At 45.4% G+C, this 18130-nt stretch overlaps 1 long non-coding RNA gene across 2 annotated transcripts in view; it reads right to left on the minus strand.

Moving 5' to 3' along the window:
• Positions 1-9634: 9634 nt before the first annotated feature.
• Positions 9635-18130, minus strand: part of LOC135386962 (uncharacterized) — a 40863-nt gene continuing 32367 nt past the window's right edge. Inside the window, exons 3-4 of one of the 2 annotated variants that reach the window (XR_010420739.1) lie at positions 9854-9971; positions 9635-9799 (exon numbers count right to left, since the gene is read on the minus strand). This is a non-coding gene — a long non-coding RNA (uncharacterized LOC135386962). Of the gene's footprint in view, positions 9972-18130 lie in introns of both variants that reach the window. The other variant, XR_010420738.1, reaches the window with a different exon arrangement.

Raw genomic sequence — 18130 nt, forward strand, 5'->3', positions numbered from 1 at the left:
TACTGACACAAAGTTTTTCGTTTTGTGATCTCCACTCCTGATCCTCAGAAACGTCTAGTAAACAAGAAAGGAAGAGAAAAAGAAGCAGCATTGAGCAAGCTCTGAAAACCACACACATATAGCAACAACTGTAGCATGCACAGGGAAAGATATGCACCTCTCATATCATATGGCTCATATGGAACTTTCTGTGTCAGAAAACAAAGTTATTAAGCAAAACCGGAAGTAGCGTATATATTTTGCGAAAATTTGGTTAAACAGACTATACATACCTCCATAATCATGGCTGAGCAGCGATATTCTGAGGGAGGCAACAACAGAGTTTATTACTTCACAAGCTGAATATGGATGGATAGGTCGCACCCAACAATATACACTTGTCTCTGAGATTCAAGGTAGTATAGTCTGAGGTCTGGTAGAAAGCTTGGTGTTATGCGAAAAATTGGCATCACCTCAGGGCCAGTTTCCAGAAAGATGTGTACCGGTTTCCCATAGCGCAGGTTGTACTCGTCTCCGGAGACCACAAGATGGTGTCCTGTTGTATGTTGAGTCCCAAGAATAGTGATTGTCGAAGCACACAAGAAGGGACTGTCAACTCACAGTGCACGATGCATCTCTGATGAGGGGATGTTTTCAGCTTGCAATATCTGCTTCTTCACTGTCCATACGGCTGGCTGCAAGAAGCCACAGAACAAAACTCTCAAGAGAATACTTTTTGTGTTGAATGTGTTGGCGTTTCGTCAGGATGACTCATGGAGGAATTGGTTCTGTAGTTCTTGGAAGCAGCATAACGTCTTTCTATGGTACAAGGAACACCACTTGAAAAATCTTCATGGGATAGCAGATGGCCGAAAAGAGCTCGACGAGAAGAAAATTGCTGCAGCAACAAAGTGCACCCGTATATCACCTACCAAGAGAGCGCAAAAAAGGGATCCATTTATAAACAGCCTTCAGCTGTGCAAGCATGAAACCGTTACTGGTGAAAATTTTGACGCCGCTAAGACTAGCGAAAGGTACATTTGTTTGGAAAGACTGTGAAATGTGACCTCTTTGATGAATTGCAAACTGTAGAGGATCGGAATTTTGCAAACAGGAGGCCTTCCTATAGTGCATATGCAACAGATTTCAATGAAAAGTATAACAGGCCATATCGGAATGATATCCAGTTTGGAGATTGGGACACTTTCAGGTGAACATTCCACAACAGAGGAATTCCGTTTATTCCAGCTCCAAGGGGGGGGGGGGATAGAGTCACAACATTTATAATTTTTTTGTGCGAGATCACAGCAAAACACAAATTATTTCAGTAGCCTCCCCCGCACGACTGAACGTTAGGCAACTCTTTACGTTTCTACTCATGATCTACACACAGTGACACACAGACACTGCTTTTCTGCTGTCGCAATCCGTTGCTGAGACGCGTATGCAACGAAACAATTTTTGCAACCATGCTTACAAGTGGTGCTCGTATTTGACTTGGTATAGTGGTGGAACAACGAAACAGGTTTTGACCTCACCTTTGCGTTGCGGGGGTACAGTCGGCTAAAGACCAAACACTAGATGCACTTCCAAACACTTAAAACTTCACGGAGCGTCTCATGCGTCTACGAGGAAAGAATTTCGCGGGCTTCCAGTTAGCGGCTCAGGTGACAATGCTGTATTGCTCCGCGCTGCGCACTCGCTGACGGCGAGACGCCGGCGTCCTTGAGCCTGCCACATTCATCCGAGCAAAAAGTTAGGCCCGAATATTGCGATATCACTGTTGGATCGTTTAAAAACGGTAAATATGTGCTGCGCTGAAGACGTGTATCGTCTTCCATATTTCTGCTAGTATAATCGTGACGTGGTCTGAACAAAATATTGCTGAACAAAATCAGCGATATTGCTCTACTTATTCCTGGAAAAGACGACGGGATAGCAACGGTTCATGTGCCGCTACGGAATTGGAGCAACAATGAAAAAGAGAAGCTCTGGTTCCGTGGGCGGCGTTTCGTAAATTTATGGTCTTTTTTAACAGTGCACCTGCGAAATCTCCTAAACCCCCCAAAACCCTTAAACCCTGACCCGCCGCGTAGTCCTACAGTTTTACCATGGTATTTCACATGCCTTAGGAAAATTTCCAACCTCGCAAGGAAGGAGTAGCCTACTCTGTTCACAACAAGCTGTCCACCCTAACACCCTTCATGAAATCTGGTCAACACCAACCATGCACCACATGCCACACAATAAAGTTACTGTGCGTGTACCGTATACCCCTTCGGTGTGGGGGTTCCTACATTGGCCAGAGTGGCCGTTGCCTGAAGGACAGACTTCGGGAACATGCTAATAATGTGAAAAACAAATCAAGTACTTCTGAACTGCTGTACTTCTGAACTGGAGGGCTGTTCCGGTTGTTCGGCAGACCTTCCCGGAACCAGCAATGACAAGCTGTCCCGCACTCTACTAGAATCCTCTCTAATAGCAACTACAAGAGGATCAACGATGAAAGATGAAAGTCACTGAAAAGGTTAGCCAGCTGTAGGGATCGAACCCACATCTTCCGGATTACTTCTGGGTTCGATCCCTACTGCTGGCTAACCTTTTCAGTGACTCATCTTTCATCGTTGATTTCTTAGGCAACTTGAGCCTTCGTTTGTATCGGTCCCTTCTATGTTGTTCCAGCCTCAGAACATCAGGTTCTCGCTTGTACAAAATCCGGCGTCGGGAACTTCGCGCCCCCATCGCCCGGCAGCAGCCGCAGTAGCCCCCTCCTGCACTCACGGTTGGGTCGCCGCAGGAGGGAGACCCCCACGTATAGCTGTGCGTGGCTTTCCCGTGTCTGGGGAAAGGAGGATCCTGGCGGTTGAGTGGACCCGGAGGTTGTTTAGGACCCTTCGGGGCCCCTCCGGGAAAGCAACACACCGCTTTGGCCCCTGCTTCCCATAGACGGGTGATCCTGGAAGGCCCGGCCAGGACTATTCAGCTAGTCGCCATCCCCCTTTTCATTGCTTTCTCTTTCTCTACTTCTTCAACCCCTCTCTTTCCTTTTTCACCTTCTTTGGCGGCAAGGGTCAACCTTGGGCAGTACTTCTTCCTTTAGAAAACTGCACTCTGGTATAGTGCAGTGGCAGTGTTAACGTGTGGGACACGTTCCCTCGTTGGGCTCCATGGTGGGTGACACACTTCTGCACCGAATCACTTCCTCCACTTTATGGATAGCACTCACTCAAAAAACCCTGATCGGCGCCACAAAAGGCACCGCACCGAAGTTCAAACGTTGCAGTTCTTCAACTCCACTGCAGAACCATGGTTCCCGAAGATTCTCATCCTTCAGGCTGAGGATCAGTCAAAAGCACTAGCTAGTATATCTCCGTTCCTCGTTGCTAAAACTCTTAAACAAGTCATTGGTAAAGCATACAATGCAAAAAAATTGAGAACTGGTGACATCCACATTGAGGTACAGAACCGGCAACAGAGCTCAGCACTGTTGTCGCTAAAGCAAATTGGTGATATTCCAGTCTTAGTGACTGCGCACCGCACGCTCAACACAGTCAGAGGTGTTATCTCTTGTGAGGAGCTACTGCAGTGCTCCGAGACAGAGATCGAGGAGGGTTTAAAAGACCAAGGGGTGATCAGTGCCCAACGAATATCCATCCGCAGGGACAACAAGGAAATACCTACCAGGCACGTCATATCTTTCCAGTTGCACACACTCCCCACAGAAATAAAGGCTGGGTATGTAAACTGTCACGTCCGACCTTACATACCAAACCCACTTCGATGTTTCAAGTGCCAGAGATTTGGCCACCATTCCCAAGTGTGCCGTGGACGCCTGATATGCCCCAAGTGCGCAGGTGACGGCAATGACCATACTCCAGAGTCATGTAAGAACACTTTCCGTTGTGTCAACTGCGAAGGCAACCACCCATCCTATTCAAGAAGCTGCCCACGTTTTAGCGATGAAAAAGAAATCTTGAAAATTAAGACTGTACAGCAGCTCACCTACAAAGCAGCGAAAACGCAACTGGAGTTTCAGAAAAAAGGATCTTTCTCTGAAGCGGTGCGCCGGGGAGTGGCATCGCTCAGAGTATCCGTGGGGACCCAAACTTGTGGGCCTCCACTCCACACTCCCCAAACACAAGAAAAGTCTGCGGAGAGTTCGCCTCCGCCGGCTCCCGCCACAATCTCTACGGAGGTTGATGGTGCGTTTTCAGTTTGGGATGGGCTCACTGGGAGCTCATCCCAGACTGCCACACACTCAACGGAGCTTGACGACGATGACTGCATGTCGCAGAAATCGTCGTCAAGTCTTCCAAGTACTCTAGACCAGAGAGCTCCTCTCAAGGGAAGGAGCAAAGAGAAAAGCACGGAGGTCGCGGTAGAGGCAAGTCGAAGGAGAAACAGAGGCTTCCCCCGCCAAGGGTCATACCCCCTTAACACACAATGTGCAGAGTCCCTTTGCTCTTCCTTATTTCCATTCTAATTATGGGACAGGTTTTCCTTCAGTGGAACTGTCGAGGCCTCTACAGCAACATTGATGATGTACACGATCTTTTTGAAAAGTACACAGCCGTCTGTTTCTGCCTACAAGAGACATACCTACACGAAGAAAACCTAAACCCTTTCCGCCGACATATTTTCAGGAAGGACCGCACAGACAGCGCACGTGCATCTGGTGGTGTGGCTGTAGTCCTTCCACAGTGCATACCTGCAAAACATTTTCCACTCGTTACAGACTTGGAGGCAGTAGCAGTCGAAGTATGCCTCGGCAGGACTTTCACGGTTTGTTCACTGTACCTGCCCCCATCAGTGGTAATAGAGCAAAGAGATTTCGAAGACTTATGCAATCAACTCCCCCAGCCGTTTATGCTTTTAGGCGACCTGAATGCCCACAATCCTTTGTGGGGAAGTTCAAAACTAGATGCACGGGGGAAAATGTTGGAGAGGGTCCTCCTTTCGGGGTGTCACTGTCTTCTGAATACTGGGCTACCTACATATGTGAACTCTTCAACACAAAATTTTTCTTGCATAGACATTTCACTATGCAGCCCATCTATTTTCCAGTTTCTTGACTGGACAGTCGAACAGAATCCCCGAGGTAGCGACCATTTTCCGCTCATTATTAAATTTCGTGGTCACACTAACAACATAAGAACACGTCCACCACGGTGGAAATTACAAGAGGCAAATTGGGAAATATTTGAAAGAGAAGCCAGTTTCCCATCTTCTGCTTTTCAGGGTTTAAATGTTGAGGAGGCAAATAAGTTGATCACTCATACAATTATAAATGCCGCTGAACAGTCCATTCCACAAACATCTGGCCGACTCCCCAAGCGCTCCAAGCCTTGGTGGACGAGCGATTGTGGAAGCACACGCAAAGAACAAAACCGGGCGTGGGGTGTCTTTCGACGGCACCCCACTACAACAAACCTAATTGCTTTCAGGAGAGCTAGAGCAAAAGCACGTTGGACGCGAAAGCAAGCAAAGAAAGAATCTTGGAGAAACTTCGTATCATCCTTAAATGCTACAACTCCATCAAAAATAATATGGGACAGACTAAAGAAAATAAAGGGCGACTATACAAGCTTCTGTGTACCATTGTTAGAAATAAATGGTACAGTGTGTCAAAGTATGGAGGAGCAGGCCAATGCCCTCGGGGAACATTTCCAACAAGTGTCAAGTTCATCGCATTACAGCAGAGATTTCCTAAAAATTAAATCATCTGCTGAAAGGCAAGCAATTGACAGTGGGTCAGATGAGAAGTGTGGTTACAACTCACCTTTTTCAATGGCGGAGCTACAAAGGGCTCTGTCATCCCCTAAAAACTCGGCACCTGGACCTGATCGCATAGTGTACTCCATGCTTAAACATCTGTCTTTAACTTCATTAAAGTCTCTGCTGTATATCTTTAATTTTATCTGGCGAGGTGGTGTTCTCCCTTCTGGCTGGAAGGAGGCAACCATAGTTCCACTGCTGAAGCCAGGGAAAGATCCCTCGCACCCATGCGGTTACCGACCCATTGCGCTGACAAGTTGTCTGGGGAAGACCTTTGAGCGCATGGTCAATAACCGTCTTATGTATTTTCTAGAAGAAAATTGTTTAGATAAATATCAGTGTGGCTTTAGAGCTGCGTGCTCAACAGTCGACCAACTTTTGCGTTTGGAGACTACCATTAGAGAAGCCTTCGTCAGGAAACAGCACTGTATGTCTGTTTTCTTCGATCTAGAGAAGGCATACGATACAGCATGGCGATATGGTATCCTTCGAGACTTGCATGCACTTGGTATACGTGGCAGAATGTTCCAATGTATTACCAATTTCCTACAGGGGAGAACTTTCAGGGTACAAGTTGGGACAACACTATCTCGTCCATTCATCCAGGAAAATGGTGTCCCGCAGGGGTCCGTACTTAGCGTGACCCTTTTCATCGTAAAAATGAACTCTATAGCAAGTGTTATCCCTACAACAATCAAGTATTCATTGTACGTCGACGATGTTCAGATTTCTTATTGCTCCTGTAACCTATCGGTGTGCGAACGTCAGCTACAGCTAACAATAAATAAGCTGGTTAGATGGTCTCAGGAAAATGGCTTCAAATTCTCTCCCGACAAGACAGTTTGTGTTCGTTTCTCGAAGGTTCGGGGAATGTTCCCAGAGCCCACCCTTTCTATGTGCAACCAAAGTATAAGCGTGAAACCTGAACACAAATTCATCGGTCTTATTTTCGACGAAAAACTGTCTTTCTCGGCTCACCTGAAAACTCACTGAAAAAATGCATTAAGTCTTTGAACATTTTAAAGGTACTCTCACACCGATCATGGGGCGCAGATCGCGATACATTACACCGGATCTATGTCTCCACTGTCCTTTCAAAACTTGATTACGGTTGTGTGGTGTATGGGTCAGCACGGCCTTCTACTCTGAAAATGTTGGACCCTGTACATCACCTGGGACTGCGCCTGGTACTTGGAGCATTCCGGACCTCGCCAGTCGAGAGTCTTTACGTAGAAGCCAATGAGTGGTCTCTCGAAAGACGGCGGTTCTACCTGAGTACGTCATATGCATTAAGGATTAGAGGTTACCCACAAAACCCGGCGATCCCTGCTATAAGAGAGACACAATATAAACAACTCTTTTTGAACAGACCTTCAGCGGTATTGCCATTTAGTATGCGCATGTCGCAGGAAATTGAGCACTATGGCTTTTCAGAATATAACTCATTGATCCTTGAGTGCAGCAAAAAGATCTCACCATGGCAACCTTATCCAAAATGTGATAAATCACTGACCAGATTCGACAAACGTGATACGCCAAGCATTGTATTGAAACAGGAATTGGAGCACCTAAAGAGAACCTTTGGCAGCCATATTGAATTCTACACTGATGGATCAAAAACAAATACCAGGGTTTCATGTGCTATGGTTACTGGAACAGTTACACGTTCACACCGTCTAAAGAGCACCATGTCTATTTTTACTGCTGAAGTGTATGGAATAATTTTAGCCCTCAACTACATCCTACAAAATCACATAAGATCCTCAGTAATATACACAGATTCTCTGTTCTCTGCAGGCTATTTGTAACATACACCCCACTAAAAACCTGGTAGTTGCTCGTGCAAGGAGCCTGGCAAGCACTATAGCTAATAGGGCCTATCAGCTACTCTTCTGCTGGGTACCCAGTCATGTTGGGATACCTGGCAATGAGCGAGCTGATCATGCTGCTACGGCTGCGCTAACAAGTGACATATACCCTTTCGAAATTCCATATCAAGACCTCAAACTATGTCTAAAAAGATGCATCAATAACGACTGGCAGACATCTTGGGACCAGCAAACCGATAATAAATTACACAGTATCAAGCCCTATGTAGGCTCCAGTTCACCTGGTATGTCCAGTCGACTATATGAAGTGCTATCCTCTCGCCTTCGTTTGGGACACACACACTTGACGCATGGGTATCTTCTTCGAGGAGAAGACCCACCGGAATGCAACCACTGTGGGAAACAGCTTTCAATCATTCACATCCTCATTACGTGTCCAGCGCACCAACATCTTCGTCAACATCATTTTGCTCCTTTTTATAGAACCTTCTTGCCCCTCCACCCAATGCTTCTGCTGGGTGATGACAGCTTTGTTCCTTTTGAAAACGTATAAAGGTTTTTTAAAGATACTGGGTGTTTAAAGCTGGGTTTAAAGTGATTTTAAATACTAATGCACAGTTACTCACATTTTAGTCCTACACACGTACCTTTTAACTAACTAGTCTTCAGTGGTATTTGGCGCATTATGGCCTTTGTAGCTGATGCGCCCATAAAACCCGAATCAAATCAAATCAAAATCTCTTGTACAAAAGGATGTGTGAGCCAACCTAGCATTGTCATCCCAGAAGGCTTTGTCGCTCTCCTTAGTCCCGGATAGCTTCTTTAATCTTGACTAATCCCATGGGAGACACTCGCACATTTTATTCCGTACCTTATTCAGTTTCGCTTGTATATTTACATTTTCATATATTTTCTTATTTTATTTTTTTAGTCCTTTTTGCAATATGTACTGCTTTGGAATACCTTTACAGTTTTTGCGATCACACACGTTCCTTTGTGCCTCATATTCACCTACGCCGAGACGCCGGAGTGTACTTTCTTTTTACCCCGTCTCCCTTGCCCTCTCTGTATTAAAGCTTCATCTCGTCCTGTGTCTTTTCCCTCAAACTCAAGGCAATGTTAATATCAATTCAACACCAGCTAGCTTGCCAGCTCCTGCCAAAATCACGTTTTGTTCAACTTTAATTAAGCAATAACATCGAACATAAAATTGAGATGTCATAATCTAATTATTTAATATGCCAAAGTATCGAACCCGGATCTCGTTCCAGTGTTGCACCCCTAGTCGGTGACTTTGCTCAAATCCGCGTCCTGCCGGCCGTCAGAGCAGACATCTTGGTCCGCAATAACACTTGATATCAAATGTCCTTTCGCCTTTCGAACTCTTTTGTCAGATTTTCGGCCGCGGTTTCGACGCACGCGTATTACGATAACAGTGGAAGAAGGGAGCCTCGTCTGGGACGCATCTTTGAAGGAGCTGGGTGCATTAGGGATAACATTCACACGTTGTGCGGTGGTTGATATACGGCCTGGACGACGTACTGACTCAAATTAGGCGATGACATTTCAAAAATTCAAAAAATTGTCAAAAAATCATGGTCCAAAAATGGGCCCCGTGCAGAAATCGACGTAATCTCCATAGACGTAATGCAACAAAATTCATTTGACTTGGGTGCACTAGATTTATATTCTGCTACTGACTCCATGAGTTCTTTATATGGTGTTCTTACTCGTTAGACGATGACATCTTATAAATGTTATTGAATTTTGCTGTTCATTTGCTGGTGTGCACGTCCGGTAGCGTCGCTACCCGCAAAGCAGTTCGGTATAGCAGTGGAGCGCGCCGACGGGAGGATGACCGCGAATGGGTACGTCACATAACCCAGAGACATTCCTTGTGATCAAAACATGTTACTTGTACGAAAACAGCTTTCAAAATGCAAGAGGCGAGAAAGACTGGATCGAGGGCTGTTTCTCGTCGCATGCTGCAGGTATGGTCCCTGAGCTACCAAGACAACACAATGTGTGCTAGTACACTTTTCTTGCGTGTGTATATGTGTGTGTGGCATGCATCACAATTTATTCTGGACTTTCATATCAAGCCTACCAACACATCAGCTAGGCGCCATCCTCTTCTATAACTTGCGTGGCTGTTGTGCGAGAGTTCCGTTGGCTTCCAGCGCCGGAGGTTTCAGCACTGCTGGCGCTCGAATTCGCTGCATAGTGCACGTGGCTGCTTAGTAGACGCACCAAAAGGTGTTCACAGTCACCTTGTACTTCTGCTGCCTGTCCCTGTCCTTGTTAGTCCCTGTACCTCAGTGGAGTGTGCAGCTGGTGTTTGAAGACGACATCGCGGGCTGGTCCTGATATTTTCGGCAGTGTTCTTGCCTGAATGGAAACCGATCGTACCAATTAGGTCGATGACAGTAAGCACGCATGGCTATGGTCATGTCCACTATATTAGGGACTCCTAGACTCCGTGGCTCTTCTGGCGCCGTTCCAATCCGCTATGTCATAGCCCCAAGGGTGTTGGTGGCTCTCATGTCCTGGAAACGTCCATATCAAACAAGTATTACAGTATTTTCTCGTGCTCGACAGTCTCGTTTCGCCAATTTTCTCTCCCGAACCACTTACAATTGCGGCAGAGCCGGCCCCAGCAGGAAAAAAAAACATCGTTGGGACGACGGTTTTCGCATGCGATTCGTTCTGAGCTCGTTTGCTTCGCATGTCTCAGACCGCCGTCACACAAGCGTCTCAGCCTTATCAAACCATAAGACCCGCGGAACTATTACCCGTAATCAATGAGGAATAAAATACCACTACAGTTTCGGAACTGATGAGGGCAGCAGCGACTGTCGCTTTAAGTAGTCCTTTAGCGATTCTGTAGAAAAGTGTAAAAGCAAACTTAGTTTTGCTGTGCTGGGAAGTCACTGCAATATAGGGCTGCACGCTTTTGACGTGGGGAATCGAACAGTACAGAATGGCCTGGTGACCCTTTTCCGGAACGCTGCGAATAACACATGCCAGCAACAGAGGACGTTCACTTTTCCGGATACGCGAGTCAGAATGACCTAGGTTCTGGAAGATTGTTCCCCGTACTCGCTGTTCGGATACAAATAACGAATTCCGTATAACTGAGACGAAGTTCAATGGTAACAGTCCTGGGAATGGTAGCTGCTCCTGGAAATGTAGTCCGGATGACCAGTTTTTCGGATATCTGAACTCCGGATAAGCGAGACATGACTAATTCCTAAAAATCTGGTTTCCTATTGATAATTCTTGATTGGATTTGGAAGACGACACGTTATATTTCACTACACCACCGCCAGCAATGGGGTAGATGAAACTCCACAATCATCATTAAAATGCAACTGGAGGGCTGTTCCGGTTGTTCGGCAGACCTTCCCGGAACCAGCAATGACAAGCTGTCCCGCACTCTACTAGAATCCTCTCCAATAGCAACTACAAGAGGATCAACGGTGAAAGATGAAAGTCACTGAAAAGGTTAGCCAGCTGTAGGGATCGAACCCACATCTTCCGGATTACTTCTGGGTTCGATCCCTACAGCTGGCTAACCTTTTCAGTGACTTGCAGTTGTCTGCGGGTGTTTTTGTTGTTCTATGATTAAATTCTTTAATAGGATAACCGTTAGGAGGGAGTCCTTCTCTTTGGTAGTCAAGGGCCTTCGGGCCACAGGTGGGTCACATGCTGCCCCCGGGCCGCGTGTTTGAGACCCCTGCTTTAAAGTACATGAATATATTCTCAAAATTCCGATAAGATAGGCCGTGCCGATGACTGGGTCGCAGGATCTGAGTTTCCAAATTAATATGTGAGAGCCTACCTCGTTTTATTTATTTATTTCTCTTAACACATTCCGCCAATACTGGACAGGTGCTCTACATGCAGATGCGAAGAAACGCTCTCGAGAAACGAGAAACTCTCTTCTTATCGTTGCTTTATTCTCAGAAATATTTTACATGCCCGCTCTAGCAACGTCTTTCTGCACGAGTCTTGTGTCCTGCTTCTAGGGTTCTCCATGGTATACCAGCATACCCTTCAGGACAGCACATTGTCTCATGCACGCTCCCAAACCCAAGGTGCTGCACCCTGCCCCCTTCCCAAAAGTGAGGTGGATGCCCGAATGTACATGTTTATGTACAGCACAAAGCGCATTACCGAAACTAAAGCAAATTTTTCGCTCGTCCGTGTTACGCACAAGGAACTACATGCCTTCAAAGTAACTTGGAAAACAGATATTGAAACAAATCTTACTAGGTCCTTTGAAAGAATTTGCAAGATAGCAAATTACACGCGAAAGTATTTGGGATACGTAACTGAAATACCCTACTCAAGTCACTGTACACGTCTGCGCTCATGTGTCCAGCCAGCATTTATTCGTTGTGATTTTGGTTTCCATACTGCGAGCCGTAGACGTTGCATACTTTAGACCGAATGTTATGCACACCCAATGTAATTTTGACGCCGTACTTCAAGGGCAATGTGAATTTCGTGTCTACTTCTGCACAGTGTTGCCCGAAATATCTCGAAACACTCGCGGTATGGCTTCCAATAATAAATCTAGTGTCTCTCTCCTGCATAGATTGTCCTACTTGAGTCTGGTACCTATACCGCGGCTGCCTTTTCTGACTTGGGTTGGGGCTTCGGGTCAACTTGTTGTGATCTGCTAATTAATCTACTAATTAGCGACTTGCGTTACTGAAGACAAATCCCGCCGAAAGCCTCATTGGCCGACGGGTGTTCTCTTCTTTATGTACGTTGCCCTGGATATGGATGTGTTGAGAGAGGAACTCATATTACAAGTTTAAAATTAACGTGGTTTTGGTCTTGATTGTTGCTTACTTTTATGGAAAGAATTCGGAATCGTGAGTTGACGAGCTCCGGTGGCATAGTGGTTAGGATGATCGCTTTCTACGCAGAGACTGGGAGGTGACACGGGCTCGAATCCTGTCACCGGCAGTGCTGTCTGAGGTTTCTCCTGGGTTTCCCGATCACTTTCCAGGCTAATGTCGGCACAGTTCCCCATGAAGCCGGCCCAGGGCGCATACTAATCCTCCTGTCCTCCACTCTTTCCTGCTGTCCTCTAAATTAGCTCTTTAATTAAGGAATTTTAGGCAAAAGATAGAATAATTTTGAACGAGCCATGCCATTCTGCTATCTTTTAAAAATCCAGAAAAGAGCGCGTGAAATATCCATCAGTGAATTTCGGTACGCAAATGAGCCGAAACTGAAAAAGCGCATTATCTACAGCGATGAAGGGTTATCTGGGCTGGAAATCGTTTTTCTGGACAGGAGATCGGCACCTACTCCAGTCATCTCCATCGCACCAAATCACGTGACCCCGTGACGTGAAATGAGCGCTGTGCTCCATGCTTTGCTCCATCGCTGCGGTTTCGGTTTGGGCTCATTTGCGTACCGAACCCCTGTATGTATATTTAATGCTCGTGCGTGTTTCCGAAGTTGTAAAATGTGGAATGGCTTTCAACGAGGATAGTCTAATTCTGCTATATCTCTTTTAACCCCAGTTCTCCAATTAAAGTCGAAAAATACAAAACCGAGAAAAGGGGCCCGATCTGGCGGGCGGTCCCAGTGGCATGCATGCATTTCCCGTTTTTTACCGTCCTGTAGCGGGTCAATAAATTGAAATACGGTCGTAAATTCTCTTTGGCGGGTACATACTGGTATGTATGTGTCATTACAGCAAAAATAATAAAAATGGGATAAATCGAGTTATCCCCTTATTGCATACAGAGGTTCAATTAGTGAATCGTCTTGTAGTAGCATACAGGGCTTTTCACAAAACGTGTCATTCGGACTTGATAAAAAAATGGGGCGAAGGAAAACTACGAGGTAAACGGCATTTGTGTAGCAGCTAAATTTGCCACCTTGGAAATATATTTTCATTTGATTTTGATTAAAAGAAATTGAATTTGTTTAATTGAGCTCCAAAATTTTTCAAGTCAACATAACTTTTTTTACAGAATTAGAGAGCCAGTAGCGAACTTAGTCATATCCACCAAGAAATCCGTTTGATATTGCTAATGGAACTGACAAAGAAAGGTCCCGAACTTGAAGCTTCAAAGTTTCGGGTATTCAACGGAGCACCAAATCAGTCGCAAAGGTGCACGGAGAGGAGAACATGCTCCTGCCTTTGCAATATCGAACGGATTTCTTGGTAGATCCGACTAACTTCGCTACGGGCTCTCTCGTTCTGTAAAAAAACGTTATGTTGACTTGGGGAATTTTGAAGTTCAATTAAAGAAATTTCTTTTAATCAAAATCAAATGAAAATTTTTCGCAAGGTGGAAATTTAGTTGATACACAAATGCCGTTTACCTCGTATTTCTCTGTCGCCCCGTTTCTTGGTAAAGTCCGAATGACACGTTTTGTCACCCTGTATATACTTCCTTCGAAAGGATGTCCGCTTGGCCGTACATCTCTGCAAAAACATCTGTGCTACATTTTCATAAAAGTTATGTAAAGGATAAAATTAAACACCCTGTATGTAATTAAAAGTAGAAAGATGAATGTCACTGAAAAAATTAGCCAGCTGTAGGACACGAACCCACATTTTCTGGATTACCGGTCCAGGACTCTACCAACTCAGCTAAGCCAACACGCCTTGTCAGCAACTTCCAGGGTGCGTCATCTGAAGGGACAAACCAGTCACTATCTCTCACTCATCCTCCTTTCACCCTTACATTTTTGCACACTCACACACATTCATACGACAGGGATCGACGCAAGCGGCAAATGTTGAACATGAGAGAACTGATGTTCTGAGGCTGGAACAACATAGAAGGGACAATCACATTCAAGACCTCAAGTTGCCTAAGAAATCCAGAAGATGTGGGTTCGAGTCCTACAGCTGCCTAACCCTTTCAATTTCTTAGGCAACTTGAGGCCTTTTATTTGATTGTCCTGTCTATGTTGTTCCAGCCTCAGAACATCAGTCCTCTCATGTAAAAGTAGAAGCCATTCTACTGGGAGAATACTCGTGAGGGTAGTTCCGTTTATAATCGAATGATGCCTACCGGTCACATTTTTTATTTCTCTCGAAAAAATATATGTTATCCCACCCCCAAAGAGATGCAAAAGGTGCCTGATCGCAGGTCTCCACGATATTTTCTTCTCTGTCCACGGCTCTTCGAAGCAACCAGTGCGATTTCGCGGCTTTCCAACTTTGTGACCTTGTATCTCTTGAAAGAGATGTCCCATTTGAACGATTTTTTTTGGCTGACAGTGGATGGTGGATTTATATGGTCAAGAGAAAAGTATACGAAAAAAAATCTCGAAAACGCAACTGATAGTCTTTACCGCACGTTTGCAAGGTCATGGCCGATACCCTGGATCTCCGACTGTGATGTTCTTCGCATGAGGTGAAATATCATTCTTTGCTCTTTCGTTTGACGTTAGATACATTGCTTAATCTGCAGCCATTATCCCGTAACAATGCCGTGAACACGGAATTGTAGGGGAAAATTCTCATTTTCGCGGCAGTTTTTACCCAAAAAGAACATCTTAAATTTTTCCGATATTTTGTAGTAACATAGCTAAGACAGCTCTTTCAGGATATGCAATAAAATATTTGCTTATTTTGGTCCCACAGGGCGCGCATTTATTTATTTATTTTTTCGCACCCCAATTGGGCAGCGGGTTTAGGAGAACTCGTCACAAGCCCGAGAGAGAAATGTAAAATGTGACCGGCGGGCATCATGCGATTATAAATAAAACCACCCAGGAGTTAGTTCGATAGCCTCGCTCGTGATCGCAGTTGTCTGGCGACATAAACCACAGTTATTATCGATATCCGCATACGTTTTTGTGCACGAACTGGTAGTTACCACGTCAGAAGGACAGTAACCCATTGCTCGGCATTTTGGGCCACGGAACTCACGGTCACATTTATCTGGCAAGGTGTGAGCTCAGCCGGTGGAGGGCCTTGATACTCTGAGATAACACCCGAAGTTGTGCAACTATCCCATACAGGACACTATAAAATCTAAACTGCGAAAAAAAATTCGGGGTGGGGGTGAGGGTATGGCGTTCGCCAGCACGCATTATCTTTCGCCTTAACCTTAAGTTGTCTGACCCTGAACTTGCGTGTAATCGAGCCAGGGGGAACCGAAGAGTCAAGAGTGAACTGAACATGATATGCTCGAGAATGTTATATGGACGCTGGTAAGCGAAGCGGAGCGATAACTGGAATACAATGCTTATCACCCGAGTTATAAATGGGTAGCACCTTCGAATTTTTCCAAAATTTCACAAAACATCATGAACATCCACGTTCAGTGATTCCCATTTACATCATAATGTGTTTCGTTTTCGTTTCTGAACTGCTTTCGCTAACAGTTTTGGCGTGTGCTCGTGTGGAACTGTTGCAGATCCATGCGGGTTGGATGCGACTGTTTAGTCGTCCACTTTAGATAGGATGTTGCTTCGAAAACCCTAAGCGAGATACGGTAATGTCAAAGATGTGGAGCATAACCATGATGTCTGCTCATCATATGATTTCGGGCCGGGCGGGCTTTGCGCTTTTAATGCGGGCCTGGGCCGGGCTCGGGTTTCAGCCACCGGGCCCGGCCCGGTTAGGGGCTTGGCAACGCCGGCCATGGTCGGGCATGTACGCGAACATATTTCACGAGACTGGACAGCTGCCATTATTCATGTCACTTGTTGTTTCATTGGGTTTGCGGATATCATGGTATTCTCATCTGAGAACTACCAGTTTTTTATATGTGGTCATGTTGACTTCCTGTAATGGGTCTAGATTTCACACGTGCACAGTAGTGCTAGAACTGTACTTTCGGAGCTATGACGTAACTATATCGACACGCGACACTACACTTGGAGCTCTACAGACACTGGGAGCAGTACGTAGTTAGCACTGAGATACCTAGCTAGACGCTGGGAGCAATCACGTAATTCTAGCAACACGTTGCTCTACACTGGGAGCAGTGCGTAGTTAGCAATGACATACCTAGCCAGACGTTGTTAGCAGGACGCTGGGAGCATGCAGTACGTAGTTAGCACTAAGATAGCCAGCCAGACGCTGGGAGCAGTAGACGCTGGGAGCAATCACGTAATTCTAGCAACACGTTGCTCTACGCTGGGGGCGGCGGGCACGGTAGCCAGTACGTAGTTAGCAAATGACATAGCTAGCCAGACGTTGTTAGCAGGACGCTGGGAGCTCTCCAGACGTTGCCTGGGAGCAGTGCGTATTTAGCAGTGACATAACTAGCCAGGCGCTGTTAGCAGTACGCTGAGAGCAAGATAGCCCAGACCAATCTCGCGCCGGCCCCGCCCCGGCTCATGCAAGTGATTGATAACCAAACATATGTCTAGTTTTTTATATTTTATTTTCATTGTAAGACGATTGCATGAAGCACAGCAGTTTGAAGCATGGACACGACATTTTGAATGGACATGGGGATGATCCTAGAAAAAATTATGCTCAGGTGAGTAAATTATTTGAATTGTTCTACAAAGACACATACCCGTGGAAGACTACATGCTTTCCTGATGCACACAAACTCGACGCATGGGCACAACAATTTGACGAAAAATGTACCTGGATGGTGATCCTAGAAAAAGTGTGTACGCTCCACTGAGTCGAGAGAGCTTTGCAAAGACCACACCTACCCTTAGGGGACTGCATGGATGTCTGAAGCACAGCTGCACAGCAACTCAAAATCATGGACATGACTATTTGGACCGGAGGGATACTCCTAGAAAGTGCGCGTTCCAGTGAGTTGAAAAAACTTTTTGGAAAGGTCCTACAAAACACCTACTCATAGAAGACTACATTGATGCATGAAGCACAGCAACTCCGAGCAAGTCAGACCTCAAAGATATGTCTTTCCTAGAAAGTGGAACCCTCTTTCAGTCATTTTTTCGAAAAGCTTCCCAAATATATTATTCGATATATCATACTTCTCGTGCTATATACATAAGTGATTTTCTCTTATGCTAACAAGTCATAGTGACCCGAAAAGGCGGCACTAGTACGTAAGGAAGAATACTTACGAGACATGCCGGCGGTCACTGAAGACTTACACTGACACACGGCATGTGGCTATCAAGTAACCTTATATAGTCAACTATGTCTGACTAATCTCTCTCGTTCTTTCGTTGTTCTTTGTAGCAATTAATCATATCGCCTTTTCCTTACACTCTTGATCGTGTAACCCATATGAATTAGTTCCTCTTTGCATGTTTTCGTACAAAGTATCTTGTTGAGGATGTAGATAACAACCCCCGTGGCGACTTGATCAACGAATAACCTCTTTTTCTCCTTGATCGCTATCTCGAATGCGTGTCTGGCATTGGTTTTTCCTCATACGACTGTACCTGGCTGCTTTGCATCTTTTATAAATTACGTTCACTTGACAGTTTTTTTTAATTGACTTGCGAAGACGTACGTGTAGATAATGAAATCTTATTTAGTCTTTCTTAAGTAGTGAATAGTTTCTTTTCGCCAAACGTGACTCCAGTATTGGTGTTCCTCATACTTGCAATGCAACTCA

Source organism: Ornithodoros turicata, chromosome 3 (genome assembly GCF_037126465.1).
Source record: "Ornithodoros turicata isolate Travis chromosome 3, ASM3712646v1, whole genome shotgun sequence".
Taxonomy (NCBI): Eukaryota; Metazoa; Arthropoda; class Arachnida; order Ixodida; family Argasidae; genus Ornithodoros; species Ornithodoros turicata.